General features: G+C 68.2%; 1 non-coding gene across 1 annotated transcript; it reads right to left on the bottom strand.

The window, feature by feature from the left end:
• Positions 1 to 10,903: 10,903 nt before the first annotated feature.
• LOC135889674 (5S ribosomal RNA) lies at positions 10,904 to 11,022 on the bottom strand. The gene has a single exon (XR_010562013.1). It is a non-coding gene; the product is annotated as a 5S ribosomal RNA (ribosomal RNA).
• Positions 11,023 to 12,500: the final 1,478 nt, after the last annotated feature.

Raw genomic sequence — 12,500 nt, 5'->3', positions numbered from 1 at the left:
AGTCTTCCCCCAGGCTGAGCGGGAGGCTTCGCAGTCGTCCGCCGGGCAGTCCGGGGGAAGGCTTAATAGTCGTCCCCCGGGCGCTCCGGCGGGGGGGAAGCTTAATAGTCGTCCCCCAGACAGGGTGGGTGGGGGGGAGGCTTAACAGTCTTCCCCCAGGCTGGGCGGGGGGGAGGCTTAATAGTCATCCCCCAGACAGTGTGGGTGGGTGGGGCAGGGGGGGGAGAGGCTTAGCAGTCTTCCCCTAGACTGGCCGGGGGTGGGGGCTTAGCAGTCGTCTCCAGGGTGGTCCGGGGGTGGGGGGAGGCCTCAGAGTCGCCCCTCGGAGAGTCGGGGCGGCGGCGGCGGTGGGTGTCAGGCTTTACAGCCAGCCTCCGGAGGGTGAGCGTCCTCGGACGCGATGCAGCCGCCGCAGAGAGGCAGCCTCCGAGGCTGGGAGCGGAGCACCGAGACTGGGGAGAGGGGAGCAGGAGCCCGGGAGGGGGTGGGGTGGGGGGCCTTCAGGACAACCGGTCAACCCCCGGGGAAGCGGCTGTAAAAATTTCAAAGTCCCCACCGGGACAACAGGTCAACCCCCGGGGAAGCGGCTGTAAAATTTTCTAAGTCCCCGCTCGGCCACCAGGTCAACCCACTGAATCTAATGGGTTGACCTGGTGGCCGGTTTGATTTCCGGCCACCAGGTCAACCCATTGGATTCAATGGGTTGACCTGGTGGCCGGTTTGCTGTGCGGCCCGGGTGTCACCCCACTCCGCGGGCCGCGCGGCAGTGGTCCTGAGGACCACAGAGGGGGGCTTAATAGTCGAGATGGAGCAGGTCCGGGGGAGGCTTAATAGTCGTCCCCCGGGCAGTCCGGGGGAAGGCTTAATAGTCGTCCCCCGGGCGCTCCGGAGGGGAAAGCTTAATAGTCGTCCCCCAGACAGGGTGGGTGGGGGGGAGGCTTAACAGTCTTCCCCCAGGCTGAGCGGGAGGCTTCGCAGTCGTCCCCCGGGCAGTCCGGGGGAAGGCTTAATAGTCGTCCCCCGGGCGCTCCGGGGGGGAAAGCTTAATAGTCGTCCCCCGGACAGTGTGGGTGGGTGGGGGGGGGGGAGGCTTAACAGTCTTCCCCCAGGCTGAGCGGGAGGCTTCGCAGTCGTCCCCCGGGCAGTCCGGGGGAGGCTTAATAGTCGTCCCCCGGGCGCTCCGGGGGGGAAAGCTTAACAGTCGTCCCCCAGACAGTGTGGGTGGGTGGGTGGGGGGGGAGGCTTAACAGTCTTCCCCCAGGCAAAGCGGGAGGCTTCGCAGTCATCCCCCGGGCAGTCCGGGGGAGGCTTAATAGTCGTCCCCCGGGCGCTCCGGAGGGGAAAGCTTAATAGTCGTCCCCCAGACAGGGTGGGTGGGGGGGAGGCTTAACAGTCTTCCCCCAGGCTGAGCGGGAGGCTTCGCAGTCGTCCGCCGGGCAGTCCGGGGGAAGGCTTAATAGTCGTCCCCCGGGCGCTCCGGCGGGGGGGAAGCTTAATAGTCGTCCCCCAGACAGGGTGGGTGGGGGGGAGGCTTAACAGTCTTCCCCCAGGCTGGGCGGGGGGGAGGCTTAATAGTCATCCCCCAGACAGTGTGGGTGGGTGGGGCAGGGGGGGGAGAGGCTTAGCAGTCTTCCCCTAGACTGGCCGGGGGTGGGGGCTTAGCAGTCGTCTCCAGGGTGGTCCGGGGGTGGGGGGAGGCCTCAGAGTCGCCCCTCGGAGAGTCGGGGCGGCGGCGGCGGTGGGTGTCAGGCTTTACAGCCAGCCTCCGGAGGGTGAGCGTCCTCGGACGCGATGCAGCCGCCGCAGAGAGGCAGCCTCCGAGGCTGGGAGCGGAGCACCGAGACTGGGGAGAGGGGAGCAGGAGCCCGGGAGGGGGTGGGGTGGGGGGCCTTCAGGACAACCGGTCAACCCCCGGGGAAGCGGCTGTAAAAATTTCAAAGTCCCCACCGGGACAACAGGTCAACCCCCGGGGAAGCGGCTGTAAAATTTTCTAAGTCCCCGCTCGGCCACCAGGTCAACCCACTGAATCTAATGGGTTGACCTGGTGGCCGGTTTGATTTCCGGCCACCAGGTCAACCCATTGGATTCAATGGGTTGACCTGGTGGCCGGTTTGCTGTGCGGCCCGGGTGTCACCCCACTCCGCGGGCCGCGCGGCAGTGGTCCTGAGGACCACAGAGGGGGGCTTAATAGTCGAGATGGAGCAGGTCCGGGGGAGGCTTAATAGTCGTCCCCCGGGCAGTCCGGGGGAAGGCTTAATAGTCGTCCCCCGGGCGCTCCGGAGGGGAAAGCTTAATAGTCGTCCCCCAGACAGGGTGGGTGGGGGGGAGGCTTAACAGTCTTCCCCCAGGCTGAGCGGGAGGCTTCGCAGTCGTCCCCCGGGCAGTCCGGGGGAAGGCTTAATAGTCGTCCCCCGGGCGCTCCGGGGGGGAAAGCTTAATAGTCGTCCCCCGGACAGTGTGGGTGGGTGGGGGGGGGGGAGGCTTAACAGTCTTCCCCCAGGCTGAGCGGGAGGCTTCGCAGTCGTCCCCCGGGCAGTCCGGGGGAGGCTTAATAGTCGTCCCCCGGGCGCTCCGGGGGGGAAAGCTTAACAGTCGTCCCCCAGACAGTGTGGGTGGGTGGGTGGGGGGGGAGGCTTAACAGTCTTCCCCCAGGCAAAGCGGGAGGCTTCGCAGTCATCCCCCGGGCAGTCCGGGGGAGGCTTAATAGTCGTCCCCCGGGCGCTCCGGAGGGGAAAGCTTAATAGTCGTCCCCCAGACAGGGTGGGTGGGGGGGAGGCTTAACAGTCTTCCCCCAGGCTGAGCGGGAGGCTTCGCAGTCGTCCGCCGGGCAGTCCGGGGGAAGGCTTAATAGTCGTCCCCCGGGCGCTCCGGCGGGGGGGAAGCTTAATAGTCGTCCCCCAGACAGGGTGGGTGGGGGGGAGGCTTAACAGTCTTCCCCCAGGCTGGGCGGGGGGGAGGCTTAATAGTCATCCCCCAGACAGTGTGGGTGGGTGGGGCAGGGGGGGGAGAGGCTTAGCAGTCTTCCCCTAGACTGGCCGGGGGTGGGGGCTTAGCAGTCGTCTCCAGGGTGGTCCGGGGGTGGGGGGAGGCCTCAGAGTCGCCCCTCGGAGAGTCGGGGCGGCGGCGGCGGTGGGTGTCAGGCTTTACAGCCAGCCTCCGGAGGGTGAGCGTCCTCGGACGCGATGCAGCCGCCGCAGAGAGGCAGCCTCCGAGGCTGGGAGCGGAGCACCGAGACTGGGGAGAGGGGAGCAGGAGCCCGGGAGGGGGTGGGGTGGGGGGCCTTCAGGACAACCGGTCAACCCCCGGGGAAGCGGCTGTAAAAATTTCAAAGTCCCCACCGGGACAACAGGTCAACCCCCGGGGAAGCGGCTGTAAAATTTTCTAAGTCCCCGCTCGGCCACCAGGTCAACCCACTGAATCTAATGGGTTGACCTGGTGGCCGGTTTGATTTCCGGCCACCAGGTCAACCCATTGGATTCAATGGGTTGACCTGGTGGCCGGTTTGCTGTGCGGCCCGGGTGTCACCCCACTCCGCGGGCCGCGCGGCAGTGGTCCTGAGGACCACAGAGGGGGGCTTAATAGTCGAGATGGAGCAGGTCCGGGGGAGGCTTAATAGTCGTCCCCCGGGCAGTCCGGGGGAAGGCTTAATAGTCGTCCCCCGGGCGCTCCGGAGGGGAAAGCTTAATAGTCGTCCCCCAGACAGGGTGGGTGGGGGGGAGGCTTAACAGTCTTCCCCCAGGCTGAGCGGGAGGCTTCGCAGTCGTCCCCCGGGCAGTCCGGGGGAAGGCTTAATAGTCGTCCCCCGGGCGCTCCGGGGGGGAAAGCTTAATAGTCGTCCCCCGGACAGTGTGGGTGGGTGGGGGGGGGGGAGGCTTAACAGTCTTCCCCCAGGCTGAGCGGGAGGCTTCGCAGTCGTCCCCCGGGCAGTCCGGGGGAGGCTTAATAGTCGTCCCCCGGGCGCTCCGGGGGGGAAAGCTTAACAGTCGTCCCCCAGACAGTGTGGGTGGGTGGGTGGGGGGGGAGGCTTAACAGTCTTCCCCCAGGCAAAGCGGGAGGCTTCGCAGTCATCCCCCGGGCAGTCCGGGGGAGGCTTAATAGTCGTCCCCCGGGCGCTCCGGAGGGGAAAGCTTAATAGTCGTCCCCCAGACAGGGTGGGTGGGGGGGAGGCTTAACAGTCTTCCCCCAGGCTGAGCGGGAGGCTTCGCAGTCGTCCGCCGGGCAGTCCGGGGGAAGGCTTAATAGTCGTCCCCCGGGCGCTCCGGCGGGGGGGAAGCTTAATAGTCGTCCCCCAGACAGGGTGGGTGGGGGGGAGGCTTAACAGTCTTCCCCCAGGCTGGGCGGGGGGGAGGCTTAATAGTCATCCCCCAGACAGTGTGGGTGGGTGGGGCAGGGGGGGGAGAGGCTTAGCAGTCTTCCCCTAGACTGGCCGGGGGTGGGGGCTTAGCAGTCGTCTCCAGGGTGGTCCGGGGGTGGGGGGAGGCCTCAGAGTCGCCCCTCGGAGAGTCGGGGCGGCGGCGGCGGTGGGTGTCAGGCTTTACAGCCAGCCTCCGGAGGGTGAGCGTCCTCGGACGCGATGCAGCCGCCGCAGAGAGGCAGCCTCCGAGGCTGGGAGCGGAGCACCGAGACTGGGGAGAGGGGAGCAGGAGCCCGGGAGGGGGTGGGGTGGGGGGCCTTCAGGACAACCGGTCAACCCCCGGGGAAGCGGCTGTAAAAATTTCAAAGTCCCCACCGGGACAACAGGTCAACCCCCGGGGAAGCGGCTGTAAAATTTTCTAAGTCCCCGCTCGGCCACCAGGTCAACCCACTGAATCTAATGGGTTGACCTGGTGGCCGGTTTGATTTCCGGCCACCAGGTCAACCCATTGGATTCAATGGGTTGACCTGGTGGCCGGTTTGCTGTGCGGCCCGGGTGTCACCCCACTCCGCGGGCCGCGCGGCAGTGGTCCTGAGGACCACAGAGGGGGGCTTAATAGTCGAGATGGAGCAGGTCCGGGGGAGGCTTAATAGTCGTCCCCCGGGCAGTCCGGGGGAAGGCTTAATAGTCGTCCCCCGGGCGCTCCGGAGGGGAAAGCTTAATAGTCGTCCCCCAGACAGGGTGGGTGGGGGGGAGGCTTAACAGTCTTCCCCCAGGCTGAGCGGGAGGCTTCGCAGTCGTCCCCCGGGCAGTCCGGGGGAAGGCTTAATAGTCGTCCCCCGGGCGCTCCGGGGGGGAAAGCTTAATAGTCGTCCCCCGGACAGTGTGGGTGGGTGGGGGGGGGGGAGGCTTAACAGTCTTCCCCCAGGCTGAGCGGGAGGCTTCGCAGTCGTCCCCCGGGCAGTCCGGGGGAGGCTTAATAGTCGTCCCCCGGGCGCTCCGGGGGGGAAAGCTTAACAGTCGTCCCCCAGACAGTGTGGGTGGGTGGGTGGGGGGGGAGGCTTAACAGTCTTCCCCCAGGCAAAGCGGGAGGCTTCGCAGTCATCCCCCGGGCAGTCCGGGGGAGGCTTAATAGTCGTCCCCCGGGCGCTCCGGAGGGGAAAGCTTAATAGTCGTCCCCCAGACAGGGTGGGTGGGGGGGAGGCTTAACAGTCTTCCCCCAGGCTGAGCGGGAGGCTTCGCAGTCGTCCCCCGGGCAGTCCGGGGGAAGGCTTAATAGTCGTCCCCCGGGCGCTCCGGGGGGGAAAGCTTAATAGTCGTCCCCCGGACAGTGTGGGTGGGTGGGGGGGGGGGAGGCTTAACAGTCTTCCCCCAGGCTGAGCGGGAGGCTTCGCAGTCGTCCCCCGGGCAGTCCGGGGGAGGCTTAATAGTCGTCCCCCGGGCGCTCCGGGGGGGAAAGCTTAACAGTCGTCCCCCAGACAGTGTGGGTGGGTGGGTGGGGGGGGAGGCTTAACAGTCTTCCCCCAGGCAAAGCGGGAGGCTTCGCAGTCATCCCCCGGGCAGTCCGGGGGAGGCTTAATAGTCGTCCCCCGGGCGCTCCGGAGGGGAAAGCTTAATAGTCGTCCCCCAGACAGGGTGGGTGGGGGGGAGGCTTAACAGTCTTCCCCCAGGCTGAGCGGGAGGCTTCGCAGTCGTCCGCCGGGCAGTCCGGGGGAAGGCTTAATAGTCGTCCCCCGGGCGCTCCGGCGGGGGGGAAGCTTAATAGTCGTCCCCCAGACAGGGTGGGTGGGGGGGAGGCTTAACAGTCTTCCCCCAGGCTGGGCGGGGGGGAGGCTTAATAGTCATCCCCCAGACAGTGTGGGTGGGTGGGGCAGGGGGGGGAGAGGCTTAGCAGTCTTCCCCTAGACTGGCCGGGGGTGGGGGCTTAGCAGTCGTCTCCAGGGTGGTCCGGGGGTGGGGGGAGGCCTCAGAGTCGCCCCTCGGAGAGTCGGGGCGGCGGCGGCGGTGGGTGTCAGGCTTTACAGCCAGCCTCCGGAGGGTGAGCGTCCTCGGACGCGATGCAGCCGCCGCAGAGAGGCAGCCTCCGAGGCTGGGAGCGGAGCACCGAGACTGGGGAGAGGGGAGCAGGAGCCCGGGAGGGGGTGGGGTGGGGGGCCTTCAGGACAACCGGTCAACCCCCGGGGAAGCGGCTGTAAAAATTTCAAAGTCCCCACCGGGACAACAGGTCAACCCCCGGGGAAGCGGCTGTAAAATTTTCTAAGTCCCCGCTCGGCCACCAGGTCAACCCACTGAATCTAATGGGTTGACCTGGTGGCCGGTTTGATTTCCGGCCACCAGGTCAACCCATTGGATTCAATGGGTTGACCTGGTGGCCGGTTTGCTGTGCGGCCCGGGTGTCACCCCACTCCGCGGGCCGCGCGGCAGTGGTCCTGAGGACCACAGAGGGGGGCTTAATAGTCGAGATGGAGCAGGTCCGGGGGAGGCTTAATAGTCGTCCCCCGGGCAGTCCGGGGGAAGGCTTAATAGTCGTCCCCCGGGCGCTCCGGAGGGGAAAGCTTAATAGTCGTCCCCCAGACAGGGTGGGTGGGGGGGAGGCTTAACAGTCTTCCCCCAGGCTGAGCGGGAGGCTTCGCAGTCGTCCCCCGGGCAGTCCGGGGGAAGGCTTAATAGTCGTCCCCCGGGCGCTCCGGGGGGGAAAGCTTAATAGTCGTCCCCCGGACAGTGTGGGTGGGTGGGGGGGGGGGAGGCTTAACAGTCTTCCCCCAGGCTGAGCGGGAGGCTTCGCAGTCGTCCCCCGGGCAGTCCGGGGGAGGCTTAATAGTCGTCCCCCGGGCGCTCCGGGGGGGAAAGCTTAACAGTCGTCCCCCAGACAGTGTGGGTGGGTGGGTGGGGGGGGAGGCTTAACAGTCTTCCCCCAGGCAAAGCGGGAGGCTTCGCAGTCATCCCCCGGGCAGTCCGGGGGAGGCTTAATAGTCGTCCCCCGGGCGCTCCGGAGGGGAAAGCTTAATAGTCGTCCCCCAGACAGGGTGGGTGGGGGGGAGGCTTAACAGTCTTCCCCCAGGCTGAGCGGGAGGCTTCGCAGTCGTCCGCCGGGCAGTCCGGGGGAAGGCTTAATAGTCGTCCCCCGGGCGCTCCGGCGGGGGGGAAGCTTAATAGTCGTCCCCCAGACAGGGTGGGTGGGGGGGAGGCTTAACAGTCTTCCCCCAGGCTGGGCGGGGGGGAGGCTTAATAGTCATCCCCCAGACAGTGTGGGTGGGTGGGGCAGGGGGGGGAGAGGCTTAGCAGTCTTCCCCTAGACTGGCCGGGGGTGGGGGCTTAGCAGTCGTCTCCAGGGTGGTCCGGGGGTGGGGGGAGGCCTCAGAGTCGCCCCTCGGAGAGTCGGGGCGGCGGCGGCGGTGGGTGTCAGGCTTTACAGCCAGCCTCCGGAGGGTGAGCGTCCTCGGACGCGATGCAGCCGCCGCAGAGAGGCAGCCTCCGAGGCTGGGAGCGGAGCACCGAGACTGGGGAGAGGGGAGCAGGAGCCCGGGAGGGGGTGGGGTGGGGGGCCTTCAGGACAACCGGTCAACCCCCGGGGAAGCGGCTGTAAAAATTTCAAAGTCCCCACCGGGACAACAGGTCAACCCCCGGGGAAGCGGCTGTAAAATTTTCTAAGTCCCCGCTCGGCCACCAGGTCAACCCACTGAATCTAATGGGTTGACCTGGTGGCCGGTTTGATTTCCGGCCACCAGGTCAACCCATTGGATTCAATGGGTTGACCTGGTGGCCGGTTTGCTGTGCGGCCCGGGTGTCACCCCACTCCGCGGGCCGCGCGGCAGTGGTCCTGAGGACCACAGAGGGGGGCTTAATAGTCGAGATGGAGCAGGTCCGGGGGAGGCTTAATAGTCGTCCCCCGGGCAGTCCGGGGGAAGGCTTAATAGTCGTCCCCCGGGCGCTCCGGAGGGGAAAGCTTAATAGTCGTCCCCCAGACAGGGTGGGTGGGGGGGAGGCTTAACAGTCTTCCCCCAGGCTGAGCGGGAGGCTTCGCAGTCGTCCCCCGGGCAGTCCGGGGGAAGGCTTAATAGTCGTCCCCCGGGCGCTCCGGGGGGGAAAGCTTAATAGTCGTCCCCCGGACAGTGTGGGTGGGTGGGGGGGGGGGAGGCTTAACAGTCTTCCCCCAGGCTGAGCGGGAGGCTTCGCAGTCGTCCCCCGGGCAGTCCGGGGGAGGCTTAATAGTCGTCCCCCGGGCGCTCCGGGGGGGAAAGCTTAATAGTCGTCCCCCGGACAGTGTGGGTGGGTGGGTGGGGGGGAGGCTTAACAGTCTTCCCCCAGGCTGAGCGGGAGGCTTCGCAGTCGTCCCCCGGGCAGTCCGGGGGAGGCTTAATAGTCGTCCCCCGGGCGCTCCGGGGGGGAAAGCTTAACAGTCGTCCCCCAGACAGTGTGGGTGGGTGGGTGGGGGGGGAGGCTTAACAGTCTTCCCCCAGGCAAAGCGGGAGGCTTCGCAGTCATCCCCCGGGCAGTCCGGGGGAGGCTTAATAGTCGTCCCCCGGGCGCTCCGGAGGGGAAAGCTTAATAGTCGTCCCCCAGACAGGGTGGGTGGGGGGGAGGCTTAACAGTCTTCCCCCAGGCTGAGCGGGAGGCTTCGCAGTCGTCCCCCGGGCAGTCCGGGGGAGGCTTAATAGTCGTGCCCCGGGCGCTCCGGGGGGGAAAGCTTAATAGTCGTCCCCCAGACAGTGTGGGTGGGTGGGTGGGGGGGAGGCTTAACAGTCTTCCCCCAGGCTGGGCGGGGGGGAGGCTTAATAGTCATCCCCCAGACAGTGTGGGTGGGTGGGGCAGGGGGGGGAGAGGCTTAGCAGTCTTCCCCTAGACTGGCCGGGGGTGGGGGCTTAGCAGTCGTCTCCAGGGTGGTCCGGGGGTGGGGGGAGGCCTCAGAGTCGCCCCTCGGAGAGTCGGGGCGGCGGCGGTGGTGGGTGTCAGGCTTTACAGCCAGCCTCCGGAGGGTGAGCGTCCTCGGACGCGATGCAGCCGCCGCAGAGAGGCAGCCTCCGAGGCTGGGAGCGGAGCACCGAGGCTGGGGAGAGGGGAGCAGGAGCCCGGGGGTGGGGGTGGGGGTGGGGGGCCTTCAGGACAACCGGTCAAGCCCCGGGAAGCGGCTGTAAAATTTTCAAAGTCCCCACCGGGACAACAGGTCACGCCCCGGGAAAAGGCTGGAAAATTTCCTAAGTCCCCGCTCGGCCACCAGGTCCACCCAGGTCTAGCAATGGGGTTGACCTGCCTGATGGCCGGTTAGTATCAACGTAGTCTCACACAGGAGGGCAGCTCTCAGGCCGGCCGGCTGCGGCTGACTCTGGGGCGGTGCCCGGTGCCCGGCAGCGAGGCGCGGGGGGGGTGGGGGGGTGAGGGGGGGGGGAGCGACACGGGGCTTACCGGCCCCGGGGCCGGGGGCGCCTCCTGCGGCTTTGGGGGCCGCGGGTCCTCCGTGGCATCCAGGCCAGGCCTCTCCTGCCTGGCCGCGGGGGGATTCGGGGGCGGTCCCGCGGGCCGGCGGCCGGGCGCAGGGGGGGGGCCCGAGCGAGTCCGCCCCGGGCCCGGGGTCTCCCCCTGCGGCTCAGGGGGGGCGTGGGTCCTCGGGGGAGGAAGCCCGGGGGGAGCTGCAGACCCGCCGTGGGGCCCTCCAGGCCAGGCCTCGCCTGGGTGGCCGCGGGGGGATTCGGGTCGGGCCCGCGGGCCGGCGGCCGGGCGCAGCGGGGCCGGGAGGGTCCGGGCCAGTCCGCCGCATGCCCGGGGTCTCCCCCAGCGGCTTCGGTGGCCGTGGGTCCCCGGTGGGGCAAGCGGCGGGGAGCCTGACACCCGCCGTGGGGCCCTCCAGGCCAGGCCTCGCCTGGGTGGCCGGGGGGGGATTCGGGGCGGTCCCGCGGGCCGGCGGCCGGGCGCAGGGGGGCCGGGAGGGGCCGGGCCAGTCCGCCCCATGCCCGGGGTCTCCCCCAGCGGCTTCGGTGGCCGTGGGTCCCCGGTGGGGCAAGCGGCGGGGAGCCTGACACCCGCCGTGGGGCCCTCCAGGCCAGGCCTCGCCTGGGTGGCCGCGGGGGGATTCGGGGCGGTCCCGCGGGCCGGCGGCCGGGCGCAGGGGGGCCGGGAGGGGCCGCGCCAGTCCGCCCCATGCCCGGGGTCTCCCCCCAGCGGCTTCGGTGGCCGTGGGTCCCCGGTGGGGCAAGCGGCGGGGAGCCTGACACCCGCCGTGGGGCCCTCCAGGCCAGGCCTCGCCTGGGTGGCCGCGGGGGGATTCGGGGCGGTCCCGCGGGCCGGCGGCCGGGCGCAGGGGGGCCGGGAGGGGCCGGGCCAGTCCGCCCCATGCCCGGGGTCTCCCCCAGCGGCTTCGGTGGCCGGGGGTCCTCCGCGGAGGAAGCCGGGTGGGTGTTGGGGGGAGCCGGACCCCAGGCGCCCCGACCCGTGACCTGCGGCCGCGACCTCCGACTCGGCAGGAGCGACGAGGGGCTTTCTGGCCCGCCCCCCCCCCCCCTTCTCCTTCCTCCCCAGAAAAAGGAGAGAGAGCTGGCTCGGACCGGGAAAAGCTGCCTACGGCACCTGGGATTCCCAGGCGGTCACCCATCCAAGTACTAGCCAGGCCCGGGACGGTTTACCTTCCGAGATCGGACGGGATCGGGGGCGTTCGGTCCGGTATGGCCGTAGGCACCCGGCTCCGCGCCTCCTCGCCCGCTTTCCCCTGCCGGCGCCCGGGCCTGCCGCACGGCGAGCCCCGGTCGGACTGCCCCGTGCGGCAGGGCCCCCGTCTCTCGCGGGCCCGATCCTTTTTTTTCCTTTTCAAGCTCCGGGGCCCGGGCTGGCCCGTCAGAGCCCCTTCCCCTCCCCCCCCCCCCTCCCTCCGGCGTCGGGAAAAATATTTTCCCGGACTTCCAGCGGGCCCGATCCTGTCAGCCGGGGGTGGGGGGGGGGGCAGTCCCTCGCTGCGGCCAGGGAGGGTGAGCCCGGGGCGGCTTGCCTGGCGGCCGGGTCCCGGCAGGCCCGATCCATTCCCCCCCTCCCCGTCCCCCGTCCCCCAGCGGTTCCAGCGGTTCCCCGCCCCGCCCCCGCGCCTGGTTCGCACCCTGTTCCTTCGGGCCGAGGAAGGCGTACCCCGGGGGGAACCGTCCGAGTCCCCTCCCGGGCACCAGGTCAACCCGTGGAATCGAACGGGGTTCACCTGGCTGGCCGGTATGCTTTCCGGCCACCGGGTCAACCCATAGGTTTTAACTGGTATACCTGGTGGCCGCTTTGCCAGGTCAACCCGGTTCTCCCTCCTTCCCTGGGCGCCCCCTCCTCGGAGGCGTCGGGTTAAACTTTTTCCAGACTTCCAGGGGCCCGATCCAGTCAGCCGGGAGGCAGTCCCTCGCTGCGGCCGGGGACGGTGAACCCAGGTCGGCCTGCCTGGCGGCCGGGTCCCTGTCTCTCGTGGGCCCGATCCTTCTTTTCCTTTTCGAGCAGGGGGGGCCCGGCCCGCCCCGGTAGCGCTCCTCGGAGGCGTCGGGCAATTCCCCCCCCCCCCCCCGCACCCCACCCAGACTTCCAGGGGCCCGATCCTGACGGCCGGGAGGCAGTCCCTCGCTGCGTCCGGGGACGGTGAGATGCTCGGCCACCAGGTCAACCCGGAGGAAGCGGGCTGAAATTTTTTTTTCCAAGTCCGAAAGATTGTCCAAGTCCCCGCTCGGCCACCAGGTCAACCCGGAGGAAGCGGGCTGACAATTTTTTCCAAGCCCGAAAAATTTTTCCAAGTCCGAAAGATTGTCCAAGTCCCCGCTCGGCCACCAGGTCAACCCGGAGGAAGCGGGCTGACAATTTTTTCCAAGCCCGAAAAATTTTTCCAAGTCCGAAAGATTGTCCAAGTCCCCGCTCGGCCACCAGGTCAACCCGGAGGAAGCGGGCTGACAATTTTTTCCAAGCCCGAAAAATTTTTCCAAGTCCGAAAGATTGTCCAAGTCCCCGCTCGGCCACCAGGTCAACCCGGAGGAAGCGGGCTGACAATTTTTTCCAAGCCCGAAAAATTTTTCCAAGTCCGAAAGATTGTCAAAGTCCCCGCTCGGCCACCAGGTCAACCCGGAGGAAGCGGGCTGACAATTTTTTTCCAAGCCCGAAAAATTTTTCCAAGTCCGAAAGATTGTCCAAGTCCCCGCTC

The sequence above is a fragment of the Emys orbicularis genome, chromosome 15 (assembly GCF_028017835.1).
Source record: "Emys orbicularis isolate rEmyOrb1 chromosome 15, rEmyOrb1.hap1, whole genome shotgun sequence".
Lineage (NCBI taxonomy): Eukaryota > Metazoa > Chordata > Testudines > Emydidae > Emys > Emys orbicularis.
The sequence above is the reverse complement of the archived record's forward strand: the minus strand, read 5'-3'. Positions and strand labels throughout refer to the sequence as shown.